The 13,071-nt window shown below is 45.0% G+C and overlaps 1 long non-coding RNA gene across 1 annotated transcript; it reads right to left on the reverse strand.

Moving 5' to 3' along the window:
- Positions 1 to 9,161: 9,161 nt before the first annotated feature.
- On the reverse strand, positions 9,162 to 13,052 carry LOC104909374 (uncharacterized). Its single transcript, XR_014881123.1, has 3 exons — positions 12,915 to 13,052; positions 12,172 to 12,279; positions 9,162 to 11,261 (listed from the first exon to the last, which is right to left on the reverse strand). It is a non-coding gene; the product is annotated as an uncharacterized LOC104909374 (long non-coding RNA).
- Between the last annotated feature and the right edge of the window lie 19 nt (positions 13,053 to 13,071).

The following is a 13,071-nucleotide window of genomic DNA, read 5'->3' on the forward strand; positions in this document are numbered from 1 at the left end:
TTATGATGTTCTCAAGTCACGTAGTTTTCTCACCTCAAAAGAGACAAATTAATGTTTAATAGATTGAGCACAACTGATTAAAAAAAAAAAAAAAGAAAAAAGTGCACAAATCTGTTCCCATTGAGCAGGGTTTTAGTGTAACAGCTAGGGTTTTAGTGTAAGCTTTCTTGGAGAGGGGGATCAGATGTAAAACAGAGATTATTGAATGCCATGTAATCTCTGCAGAGTCAATCAGCAATATTAGTTCTACACTAGTCTTTGTATTATTTAGGAAGCTTTTGCATACGCTTCTCCCCAGCTGTGGTCTAAGGTTACACCGTCCATCTAATGCTACATGGTTGTGGTGAGGATGTCCCTTCTTGTATGACCTGGTCTGGCAGAGCAGATGAGCAAGGTCATGGAGCCATAGAATCACAGAATCATTCAATCATTGTATGGTTTGTGTTAGAAGGGACCTTAAAAGCTACTTAGCACCAAACTCCTGCCATGGGCTGGTTGCCCACACCAGCTCAGGCTGCCCAGGGCCTCATCAGCCTAGTCTTGAGCACCTCCAGGGATGGGGCACCACAGCTCTTTGGGCAGCTGTGCCAGAGCCTCACCACCCCCATTTAGGGGCCTAAATCCACCCATACATCCAACAGAGCTGGGAAGCTCCTCACCACCAAACCTTTGCAGAGCAGTTGAGGGAGCTGCTGTGCATGGAAACGCCTGGCATGGGAGAGAAGATGCATACTGACATATCCTCAATACCCCACAGCAGAACAGCTGGTTGTCAGCTGAGTGGAGAGGATGAAAGCAATATGCTATTTAGTGAGCTGCTTCCAGCAAACACTGTGCACATACACAATGAAAAGCAATGCTGATGCCACCATGCACTTCTGTGTCACACTCCTTGAGGATCCATGTGCTACTCCCATTAATATCAAGGCATGGTGCAGTGGCCTGGGTCAAGAACTGGCAGCCCTTTACTCTAGATACGGCTTCCTGCCCTCCACAGGGAGCACCCTTTAAAATACCTTCCCAAGTGTCATCCTCAGGAAGACAGAAATCCTGATGCTTATCAGAAAGATATCATATAACCTCGTGCTTCACCCTATTGTTGGTAGACATCTATATACAGCAGTTCTGTTGATATGCTTTGTTAAACCCAGTCCACAAGTTCATTCCTGTATATCTAGAGACTGTGTTTAATTAAAATACATGTTTAGAGAAAGGAAAAACAGCTGTTTCGAAAATTAAATGCCCCAGGCAGTTACCCACTGAAATCTTTCATGCTCTAGTGATGTGAGTGGGAGTATGTGAGGTTGTACTCAGTTAAGGGAGACACCAAAGCTATCATTACCATAGCGCCAGAAGAACTGGGCTGCTGTTAAAACACAGTTGCTATATGCTCATTCCAGCATACCCTCCTGATTTAGGAATGACCTAGTTTGGGTAACCAGACATCCATCTGTGTGGAGCAGGTGGAGCAGACCAAAACTTACAAAATGCACTTGCATAAGGGCACAGACCTGCTGTATGGCCCAGTCAAAAACATAACTCCAAATCCCTCATGCAAGGTAAGCATCCTAACCACTGACCACCCTACCCAATGGCTGTGAAGGGTAAATGACTAGATCTGGACATACCTTTTCGCCACTCAGGTTGTCCAGAGAGGTGGCAGAAGCCTCATTCCTGGAGACACTCAAGGTCAGGCTGGATGGGCACCTGATCTAATGTAGGTATCCCTGTTCACTGCAGGGGAGCTGGACTAGGTGGCCTTTAAAGGCCCCTTCCAACTCAAACAATTCTATGGTTCTATAATTCTGTGACATAGTTGAAGAGCGTCACCACCACAGTCACATCACCACTAACAGCCACATCACAGCCACAGTCACATCACCTCCTGACATCATCATAGAAAACTTGCAGTGACTTCAGATAGGAATGCCTTGGCGCTGTAGTGGGGTACCTGGCACACTCAGCACATGCTTTGCCCTTACAAAGCTCCTCTGAATTCAATACTGCTGAAATACACTCTGCTGTGTGTGGAGAGCCTGAAATGGCTAAGATACAATTACTGTAACTCTCCTGAATGCTTACCATTTTTCATCCTTATATGACTCCCTCCTCAGAACATTAAAAGGAAAACATTCATCAAGGTCAGGCAAAGTTTTGAAAGCAATTAGCTGCAAGTAAAATAAATATAAAAACAATTCCAGTCTGTACTTAATGACAAAATGCCTCGTTGTTCCAGTCCAGCACAGCCAGTGCCTTTTAGGTACTGCCAGCATAGGAGATGTTGACCCAGCGCACACGAAATCATTCCTCTCACAGGTTGATGCCTCCAGTTCATTTAAGTCTTTTTTCTTTGTCCCCTCTTTGTAAAAAAAAAATTGCCTGGGGACTGGGGGGTCCCAGTGTGCCCTTCTATTTGTGGATTTACTACCTTTGTATCCTAGATATGTCCATGACAAGATGTCTGTACAGCTCAGGTTTTCATTAACACAAATGATATATAGCTCAGTTTTCCTTTAGTTTTGCTGGGAAATGTCTTTCTTCAACACCAAACAACTTCAAGAAGAGTCAATATTTTGTTTCAGTTCTTTGGCCAAATGGACAAAGAGGACTGGGGTTCTTTGTTTTTCTTCTTAGATCAGTTTGTGTTTTTCTAATATTCTGTCGGACTCTTGAAGCAATGTAGGAACTATCTTGCCAGAGATGTCTATTTTCCTCCTTGTTGCTGCAGTTCCCCCAACCATCTATCCTGTCTGACTCTGGAGGTGCTCTGGACAGGCTGGACTCCACAAATACACTTTTAGGAACTCATTTGGTTGACTTGTCCTTTACTTTCCCAATTCTTTAGAGAGTGACAGCGTTTTAACATTTAATTCCAAGAAGGATTTGTGAGAGCTTTGAAAGAAAGCTGTGTAACACATTGAGAACGCTTATTTTACATGAGTTGAGACATTCTGTTCAGAGTTGGAGGGCAGTTTTCCTGGTCTGTCTAACTCACAATTCTGAAGCACTGGAGGTCCAACATAACAGAAATCCAGCTTAGCTTGCTGCATGTCCTTGTTTACAAAAACTGTCAAAAATTGGGGAAAAAAAGGCTGGAATGGTCTAGATTCTTAATGTGAAAATAAATGTGATAACGACTCTTCAAGGCTCAAGGTGTCATTGCAGTTTGTCCATGACAACAAATAGAAAGATTATAGAAATGGAGAAAAGAGGAAAAAACAGATTAAATTAGCAGCTGGATGGGGTTTGGGTCAGCTGCCTTAGAGGAGATTAAGAGCCTTTTGAACATTGCTTCTGCTGGACACTCTGTGGGACAGGGAAAGGATGCAAGGGACTGAAATGCTAAATGACTGTTGGAGTAGATAATCCTAGTGGTCTTTTCCAACCTCAATGATTCAGCAATTCTGTCATGATGTGAAATGCATCAGCATGGTGAAGCAGACCCAGGCATCTATGTCAATTAGTGGAGTGAATGCAATCAGACCATGGGAGATGTTAGAGCTTGTGTAGCCCACTAGAATAGCAATGGAAGACCACAGAAGCTGGAGGAACCAAATCTAGTTCAATCTCAGCGTGATCTGGAATGAACTGTTTCCAGAGTGGCAGCTGAGTTTTGGTTTGGAAGAAACTAAAAAAGATAGAGACGTTTTACACAGTCTGACAGTGATAGGACAAAGGGGAAGGGTTTAAAACTAAAAGAGGGGAGCTTTAGGTTATATGTCAGAAGGAAATTCTTTACTCAGAGGTGGAGAGGACCTGGCACTGATGCCCAAAGAGTTGTGGTGCCCCATCCCTGGAGGTGCTCAAGGCCAGCTTGGATGGGCCCTGGCAGCCTGAGCTGGTGTGGGGTGACCAGCCCATGGCAGGAGTTGGAACTGGATGGGCTTTGAGGTCCCTTGCAACCCAAACCATCCTATGATTCAACGAGTCTGTGATTCTATGGTTCTAAGACTCTACGATTAATACACTACGCTCATGCAAAGACAATAATCAATGCCCTAGGACCTGGGAATGAACTGAGAGGATGAAATATTTACAGCAAGCAGACTTGGAGCAACAAACGCCAGCACCTGGGCAGTATGACAACATCTCCTGGCAGGCAGGATCCAGTGTGTTGCCTTGGGCTTCACTGACATTTTTAGACTTCATCTTCTGTGAAGCAGCTGGGCTGCTATCAAATGGCAATTTGATTAAGAAGCAAGAACAATGAAAAATCAGTGCTTTGTACATTAGGTAAATTAACAGATTAACTGAAAGGTCTTGAAATGTAATTACAAGCAGAAAATCATCATCTAGTATGTGAATCTCTAGTGAGGTTGATTCTTGGCACTATCCTATTGAACTGCATTTATTGATGGCTGAGTAGGCAATGAAATGCAGCCCTCATCCTGTCCTCAGCCGGGCAAACAAATGTGATGCACTTCAGTATGGGCTAATGGACAGTCTAAAACAGATGACTAGAGTCAGATCAGGTGAATCGAAGCCTAATACTCAGTACAAATACTTGCTGAAAGAAGCCTTGAGTGATGCAATGAAATGTAGCGTTGAAAGTTATTCGAATCATAACAAGAGCATGTTCCTGTTGCTTTGGTAACATCTCTTCTCTCACAGATAGGGCTTATGGAAAGATCACAGAATCCAAGAATGGTTGATATTGGAAAGTTAAAACTAAACAAATTCAGAATACGGACAAGGGTCAGCTTTGTAAACTGTAAGGTCCATTAAATGTTATAAATGTTAGAGCAATTTGCAAAGGATTGAGATGGATTCCTCATCACTGAAAATGCTACAGTGTAATGGGAAGCTTTTCTGAAAGTTGTGCTCTGTTTTACATGGAAGTTTATTCAGGAGAGATCTGATTGTGATGTCCAGCCCCAAAATCAGATCAGCGAACACCAGTGATGCATTCTGTTCACTCTCAATACCTAGTTACTAAGTCCAAGTGTAAGGAGCATCTTAACATAGAATCATAAAATGCTTTAGGTAAGAGGGGACCTCAAAGTTGCTTGTAAAGCATGTATAATATCTGAGAGCCCTTATCTAAGTGTGGTCTATGCCAGGACAATAAAACACTCATGTAGAAAAGACTGTTTACTGTCAACAAGTGATACCAAAACTCACTCAGACAATCCTGCAGGCTGAGTTAGTATGGGAAAGGACCCACCATACTCTCCAGGAGCTGAATGTCACCATAGTCAGCCCTCCTCTGCCCTGCATGACTTGGAGAATTGGGTTGGTTTGGAATTTGGAAGGTTCAGGAGGTGATGTACAGTAGAGGCTGCACTCACTGCTGCCCCTGCTCTGCTGTTGTAGGTGAGAGAGCACTTAAGTCAAGTCTGTGAAGTTTTATTTGGACCACAACACTCATCATACCCCCCTGGTGTGAGTGGCAGGCAGGGATTTTGTCACTGGTCAAAACTGAAGAGTCTCTTATTCTTCAAATAGGTTTTGAGAAAGTACTAAAAAGTCAGGATGACTTAAGACTCTTTTCTCTTAAAGCTTGCAGCTCTGTCATGTCCTGTGAGGTGTGCCCTGTTGTGCAGTGTCAACGTTCTCACCTCCTCACTAAATGTTTTAGGGACAGATTTCTTCCAGCTCTCCATTCGCACACCTCAGATGCAGAGGCTTTGATAATTTACTCTCTAGCACCACCTAAACGCAGCTCCGAGTAACAGAAACCAGCTCTCCTTTTACGGAACCCAAACGAAGCCCTGCCAGTGTCCTCACCAGGAGGCACAGGTTGCCACCATGAGCCATCTCCTGCCACTTGCTGGATAGAAGTGTACCTCCCAAAGTCTTTGAGGTCCCTTCCAACCCAAGCCATTCTACGATCCTTTGCCTGCAGTCCCTCCCTGCTTACCATGCACCATGTGCCTCTGTTGGGAGGTCCACTGCTGACTGCGATGGTTTGCATGACCTTCACCAAGCACACCACACTCCTACAAATTAGAGGCAAAAAATAAATGAAATTTTTACCTCTGGAATGTTCATGGCAGTCCTTAAGTTCTTCCCACACACACAGGCTGAGATGGGGAGCTGGGGCCACAGCTCTAATTGCTGTTGTGATATTCATGATGCTCCATGAGGAATCCACCCCTTGTGCATGTACAAGGGTCTGAGCTGGGGCTGCCCTGGGTTACCCACACTTGCTGCCACAGCAGACACCATAATTACACCAGTATACTCAATCACATCATTATTCAAAAGACCACATGCCTAAAATGCTTCAGCGGTCATTCTGCAGGGCTGGATGGATTTGATTTGATTCACTTTGGTGCTGCTCATTCCCAGCTTTTCCCACATGCCCAGACAAGGGTAGTGAGGCCAGGAGCACTGAGCACAGCTGGCTGGGGGGCACGTGGCTCAGAACTTCTGCAAGCTCAGAGAGCTAAAACAGAATGATAGACTCACAGAGGTGTAGAATGGCTTGGGTTGGAAGGGACCTCAAAGATCACCAAGTTCCAACCTCATCATAAAACAGGTGGAAAAAGGCTTCCGCTTTTGGCAGCTTGGTTAGACCAAGTGAGGACACGGCTGTGCTGACAGAGCAGGTCACAGGACATCCTTTGCACCAAGTGAAATGAAATGGAGAGTTGTCAGGTGATCTGCATAAAAATACCTACTGCGATATTTAAATGGTCTGTTTAATCTAGACTTAGTTTAATCATGTTTAATTATTGCCTTGCTTAATTATAACTCCAGCTTAATTCTTTTTAATTTCTCACCAAATCTGTGCGTATCACTCCTCTGGCATCTCAGGACAGTGACCAAATTAGACAAGGGCAATAGGCCTAATCTCTTGAGACATCCCAGGGTTTGTGATGACAAAGTGCCGGTGTGGTAATGAAGAGGAGAAAACCAAAGCTTGCAGGGAAAGGAGGGAAAGTTGAAGAGTCCATCTTTTTTTTAAGATTGTTTTCCTTTTGCATGCAGTGGATAGATGTGCCATTCCTATAGCTGAAAATATTTACACTCCTGATAGTGAATAATACAAAATCACAGAATAGAATCATAGAAGGTTGGAAAAGACCTTAAGACCATCCAGTCCAACTGTTCACTATCACCAATATTCCCCACTAAACCACATCTCCAAGTACTACATCTACCCTATCCTTAAACACCTCCAGGGATGGTGACTCTACCACCTCCCTGGGCAGCCTGTGCCAATGCCTCACCACCCTTATTGTCAAAACTTTCCCTTATATCCAGTCTAAATATCTTCGAAAACGATTTGACGATTCTTACATGTGACAAAAGCTGCTTTTGTATCTTTATTTGTGTGGTACCACACTAATTAGGCTCTTTTCTAGATAACACATAGTAACCTCAGACCTCAGATACTGATTTCATGTGAAGGATTATATGATTACTGACCTTCTGGTATCATGGCCAAACCAGAACATAAATATTGTTATTTTATCACAAACATATTGTTATTTTCCTGGTATTATCTTGTCTTCATTTTCTGTTTCTTGTGGGGCTAACATTCCACAATAAATGAAATCCAGTTGTTCCTTTCCATCCCACCTCCCCAAAAGTGTCCACACTTGCTCTGCATTTCCCATTTGGTGGGTGAGAGCCTTGCTGTTGAATGAAAATCAAGATAAAAAAGAGAGCACAACCTGCTTGTGGGATTTTGGAGCCTAGCCCAGGGGAAAGAATCATGAACTTAATCACTACAAAGGAATCAAATTCTTGAACAGCTTTAGATGAATCGAACAAGATTTTGAAATATTTACCAACTATTAATCTTGATGATGCCTTATACTGCTTTAATTTATAGCGCTGGGCTATAAAATTTGAGAAACAAACCTCCAAATGGCACATATACATCTCTCTGGGTGAGATGGTGTGCCTGTGTCACCAGATGCCCACCAACTACATCAGTCTGGGTATCCCATCCCAGCAGCTTTGGTAAAAGTGATGCAGAGATGCAGCCATTAGCTTCCTTCAGCATCTGGGAGCACCCTGATGGCAGATCACAGAATCATAAAATCTTTAAAGTAGGAAAAAACCTCTAAGATCATCAAGTCAAACCATCAACCCATCCCCACAGTGCCCACTGAACCATGTCCCTCAGTGTCACATCTCCATCTCTCCTGATGTCCTCCGGGTAACTGGAGCTGCAGTGCCCATGTCTGTGCTGGGGACTAAAAGCAGGAGGAGAGAGTGCCAGCTCCTCAATACAAGCAAGAATCTCTTCTAATTTAGCAGGGTGTGGGTATGTTTTTAAGGTCAAACCTGCCTTGGCTGGTTCAGTGGCTGCTTCTTGGGGTGAAGCTGTTTCTCCTGGCATGGTTTGTAGGGTACAAATCACATCTCACTTTTAAGGTTTTTGTCCCAGTGTCTTAGACATCGTCTGCAGGTGTGTGCAGTGTGCATGATGAGTTGGACCAAGAAGAGGGAAGGAAGATCACAAGGGTACTCAGTGGCACTGCAATCACCTGGACATCCCTACTTGAAGTACTTTGATTTGATAAATGTTATTTCCAAATGGGAAAGCATCTGTGCTTCCTCACATATTCATTCCTATGTCATTCAAAGGTGAAATTCACTTTGTTTCTTCTTTTCCTCTATTTTCCTCCCAAATCCTCAGACCTCAAACCACAGAGAGACTCAGCTCAGATAGCTCAAATAACAGAGGAATGCTGACAGACCAGCACTGCCCTGAGCCTCTCCTATTGCAGCTATTGATTCATCCAGGGTGAGAGAAGGGCTTTTTGTGCCACACGTCTGCCAAAACAGTGAACAGACAAAAAGAAAACGTTTAGACATAATGAAGATTTGGTCATTTTCTACTTTGAAGGGCTTTTTTCATCTTCTGTGGAAGGGAGGAACATTTTTTAAGACTGAAATCTCACCATCCTCTCAATGAATGTCCTTTCCACTTCCAAAAGGATGGAATAAGGCAAGCCTGGATCACTGACAGTATATGGAGGAGGAAGCTGCAGGAAGCTGCCTCTTTCCCTTATTTCTCTGGCACACGGCTTAGTTGCTGGCCCAGACCTCCCCACCAACTGCATCTACCAAAAGCATCTTAAAGAAACATGGAGCTGACCTTCTGACCCTGCAGATGCAGTGTCATCCAATCCATGGTGACGTTTCTTATCTGAATTTTCTCTGGTGGTGAAATTGCCTCTTACATAAGGTTAGAACTGCTGTGCACTTCTAACACTGGGGAATTTATTTTTTTGTTTTCATTAGCAAAAGGCAAGGTCAGGCCTTTGTCTTCTGTCCAAAAACACATCAAAGGCGAAGGATGAGTAAAAAAACACAACAACAACAACAACAACAACAAAACCTCTGTTAAAGCATTTCAGAGTACTCATGCAGCATATTAGAGAGTGAAAAGAGCTTCCTGGCTCCTATCTGACTGTTGTTGCAGTTGTTAATGTGGTTTTGTTCCATTATTAATGACAGCAGCAGAAAAAATCAGACCTTGAAGACAAACTTGAGAGACTCTCAGAGAGCAAAGCGGAGAGGGAAACCCTTAAAGCAGGAGGAATAAGTGAAGGGAAGGAGGAAATAAAATAAATACTGGAGTTAATCATGCAGCAATAAAGCTCTCCAGGTGTCTCTGGTGCTGTATGGATGGTGAAACGAATCTTTCACAAAGTCTATAAATCATTCCCAGAGCTGGCTGCTTTAAGGGCACTTTGTAATTAAACATGGAAAAACTGCTTACTTACAGCCTGCGCTTTATTGTTTGATATGCTTGTGCTCTCTAGAACTGCTGCTTGGAAAAGTGATTAAATTACGCCCAGAAGAGCAGCACTAATGGATGAAACCTCCATAACCCAGAGCAGTGTATCATTCCTCCATTTGAATGCAGCAGGACAGGATTTCAATAAAAAGCTTAGTTAGGAAAATGCATGATGAATATGCCGAGCTAAGTAATCTCAGCATTAATGACCCACTTTACAGCTTTCCTGTAAAGTTTCTCTGGTTTAGCTGCCACATCTGCTAGAGCTCTCCTATTGCATTTTGGATGCTGGGGGTGACTGGGGCTACTGATCACCTGGGATTGCCACAACTCAGGCATTAAGGTTAGATTAGGTTAAACTAGGTTAAATGAGGTTAGATTATTTTAGATATGTTGGATGTTAATAAAAAACATTATATGAACTCCTTGAAGTCAAACAGTTTGTGCCAGGGGCCACAAACCACTGTGTTCAGACATTGCTGAGGGCATGGATGGCCTTTCTAAAGCCATTAGAGCCCTTAAGTGATGCTTCTCATGCAGTAAACTCACAGAACTATAGAAAGGTTTCAGTTGAAAGGGACCTCAAAGCCCACCCAGCCCCAACCCCTGCCATGGGCTGGTTGCCCCCAACCAGCTCAGCTGCCCAGGGCCCATCCAACCTGGCCTTGAGCACCTCCAGGGATGGGGCACCACAGCTCTATGAGAAGCAGTGCCAGGGCTTCACCACCTTCTGAGTACAGAATTTCTTCATAGCATCAAACCTAAGCTTCTCTTCTTTTAGTTTAAAGCGATTCCCTCTTGTCCTATCACTATAAAAAGTTGTTCTCTTTTCTGCTTGTAAGCTCCCTTCAAGTACTGGAAGGTCACAATGAAGTCTCCCCAGAGCCCTCTCTTCTCCAGACCGAACAAGCCCAACTCCCTCAGCCTTTCTTCACAGGAGGGGTGCTCCAGCTCAACCCCCTGCTATTTAGGAAAGCAGATTGGGATTCAGCCTGTAGGTGGGCACACATCAGACTGGCCCACACCAGGCACTGCAGAGCTCCTCAAGCCATCCAGCTCACAGGGATGAGGGACACTGAGACAGAAGGTGAAAACTCCACACACATGGTTTGCTGTAGAAGTTGGCACTTGTAATGACTTTTCAGGTAGTAAATCCTGTGAGCTGCTGAGCTGAATCTTGAGAAACTCTACAAGGAATTGGGGCAGGAGCAATCAGGCTGAGTTTCCTCCTTGACCCATGTCCCCAGCAGCAGCCCTATGGCCTGGAATCTGATTAAATACTTCCTTAATACTGACTTTTTTCTCGTATACTGCAGGGTGTTTCTTGAGGCACAAGTTTGGTTGGTTGGTTTTGGTTGGATGTTTTTTCTTACTTCAATGTTCAATAATTTTCCCTCTAAAAAGAAGGAATAAAAATGTCTTTGCTGTTAATCATTGATGCTGAAAACAATTACCCATTTCTTATCCCAAGACTGAACACTTGCTGTATGCTGCAAAGCCAAAACTTCCACTATCTGGGAAGCACTTGTGATCTGGATTTCAATTTCATGGCTGCCACCTGTCATCAATAGAGCAGATTAAATCAATGGAATCAGTGTGATACATTTTAAATTACTCACAGTTAAATCCATTTTATATGAGCTCTTGCCCCATATGTTACGCTGCCAAAACAGGTCATTGAGCCAAGAGCCCAAAAACAATTTAATAAAGGCTCAAAGAAATGAATAGGGATAATGGCATAAAGTTACATCGCCATGAGACCTTCAATGCTTTGAGGAATAAAACTGCCATGAAGAGATGGGGTCAGGAAGAAATTTGCCACTGGGGCTCTCCTGAGGGAAGGACCCCATTGTTTTTTGCTGTAATATCATTTTCAGCACAAGCACAATGCTGGCTTGATCGAGAGAAGGGGAAATCACAGGAGCAGCTCACACAGATGTGGTGAATTTTGTGGGCTCTGTGCAGAGGATGTGGACTCTCGGACACGCCAGCACCATGGTTGTGCAGGATGCAAAACTTGTGCAGAGCTCTCGCTGACCTCTCTTGCTCTTGTACCCTCACCTGACATCCCGTTCTTGAGCTCTCAGGGATGTACCAGGTGTCAGGCAAGCTGGAGAATTTACTGCATTGTGATTAAAAGCTGAGCCCTGGAGTTCATGGAGGTTGCATCCTCTCTAGTCAAGGGCTGAGCTAAGAGCTTGAGGGCTCACTTCTCACCTCCGCTTTGTTGCCTCCTGTACTGGGGCTGTGCTCCTGCAGGAGCTGTCTGTGGCCCCTGCATGAGTCAGGGGATGAATATGGCATCTGGTAGTGACCATTTCTAAGCAAGGATCCATTCTCAGGAGTGGGGCACTTGCATGTTTTTCAATCCTGTTTCTCCTACCTCTTACTGTCCTAGCTTTTCTGAAGGGACGACCAGCATTTCTGGGGGCTTCTTCCAGAAGGTGAGAGGGAGACTCAGTACTTACGCTGGACATGGAGTGACGGGAACAGACACATTTTCCAGTACGGTCATCTGAGATGGTGACTGCCCCCTTGGGACAGAGGTGCTCTCTCTCATCTTTATCCATGTGAGACTGTTCAAAGAATCACAGAATGGCTGAAGCTGGGGGGCTCCCCAACTCCATCTGCTCCAACCCCTGCTCAGCAGGGACACCCAGAGCAGGGTGCCCAGGGCTGTGTCCAGGTGGCTTTGGGAGATCTCCAAGGAGGAGATCCCACAGCCTTTGTGTAACCTGTGGCACTGCTCCATCACCTGCACAGCACAGAGGTGCTTCGGGTGGTCAGAGGGAACTTCCTGTGTGCCAGTTTGTGCCCACCGCCTCCTGTCCTGGCACTGGGCACCCCTGACAAGAGCCTATCCATAAGTACCACCCCTCGGGTACTTATGGACATTAATGAGATCCCCCTGAGCCTCCTCATCTCCAAGCTGAACGGTCCCAGCTCTCAGCCTTAGACAAAAGGTTTCAATTTTGGGTGACTCTGTGTAGAGCCAGCCGGACTCGACCATCCTTGTGGGTCATTAAGGTCGGAAAAGACCTCCAAGATCACCACGTCCAACCCCAGCCCGCCCCACCGTACCCGCGACCCTCAGCGCCACATCTCCACGGTTCCCGAACACCTCCAGGGACGGTGACTCCACCCCCTCCCTGAGCAGCCCGTGCCAGCGCCTCACCACCCTCGCTGAGAAGAAATGCTTCCTAATACCCACCTCGAGCCTCCCTAGCGCAACTTAAGGCCATTCCCTCTCGTCCTATCGCTGTTACGTGCGAGCAGAGCCGACCCCCACCCGGCCACAACCTCCCCTTTCAGCTCGGGCTCTGCCACGCGGTTCCCTTGGCGGCCAATTGCATCCCGCGATCGTATCG

The sequence above is a fragment of the Meleagris gallopavo genome, chromosome 1 (assembly GCF_905368555.1).
Source record: "Meleagris gallopavo chromosome 1, MGAL_WU_HG_1.1, whole genome shotgun sequence".
In the NCBI taxonomy this organism is placed as follows: domain Eukaryota; kingdom Metazoa; phylum Chordata; class Aves; order Galliformes; family Phasianidae; genus Meleagris; species Meleagris gallopavo.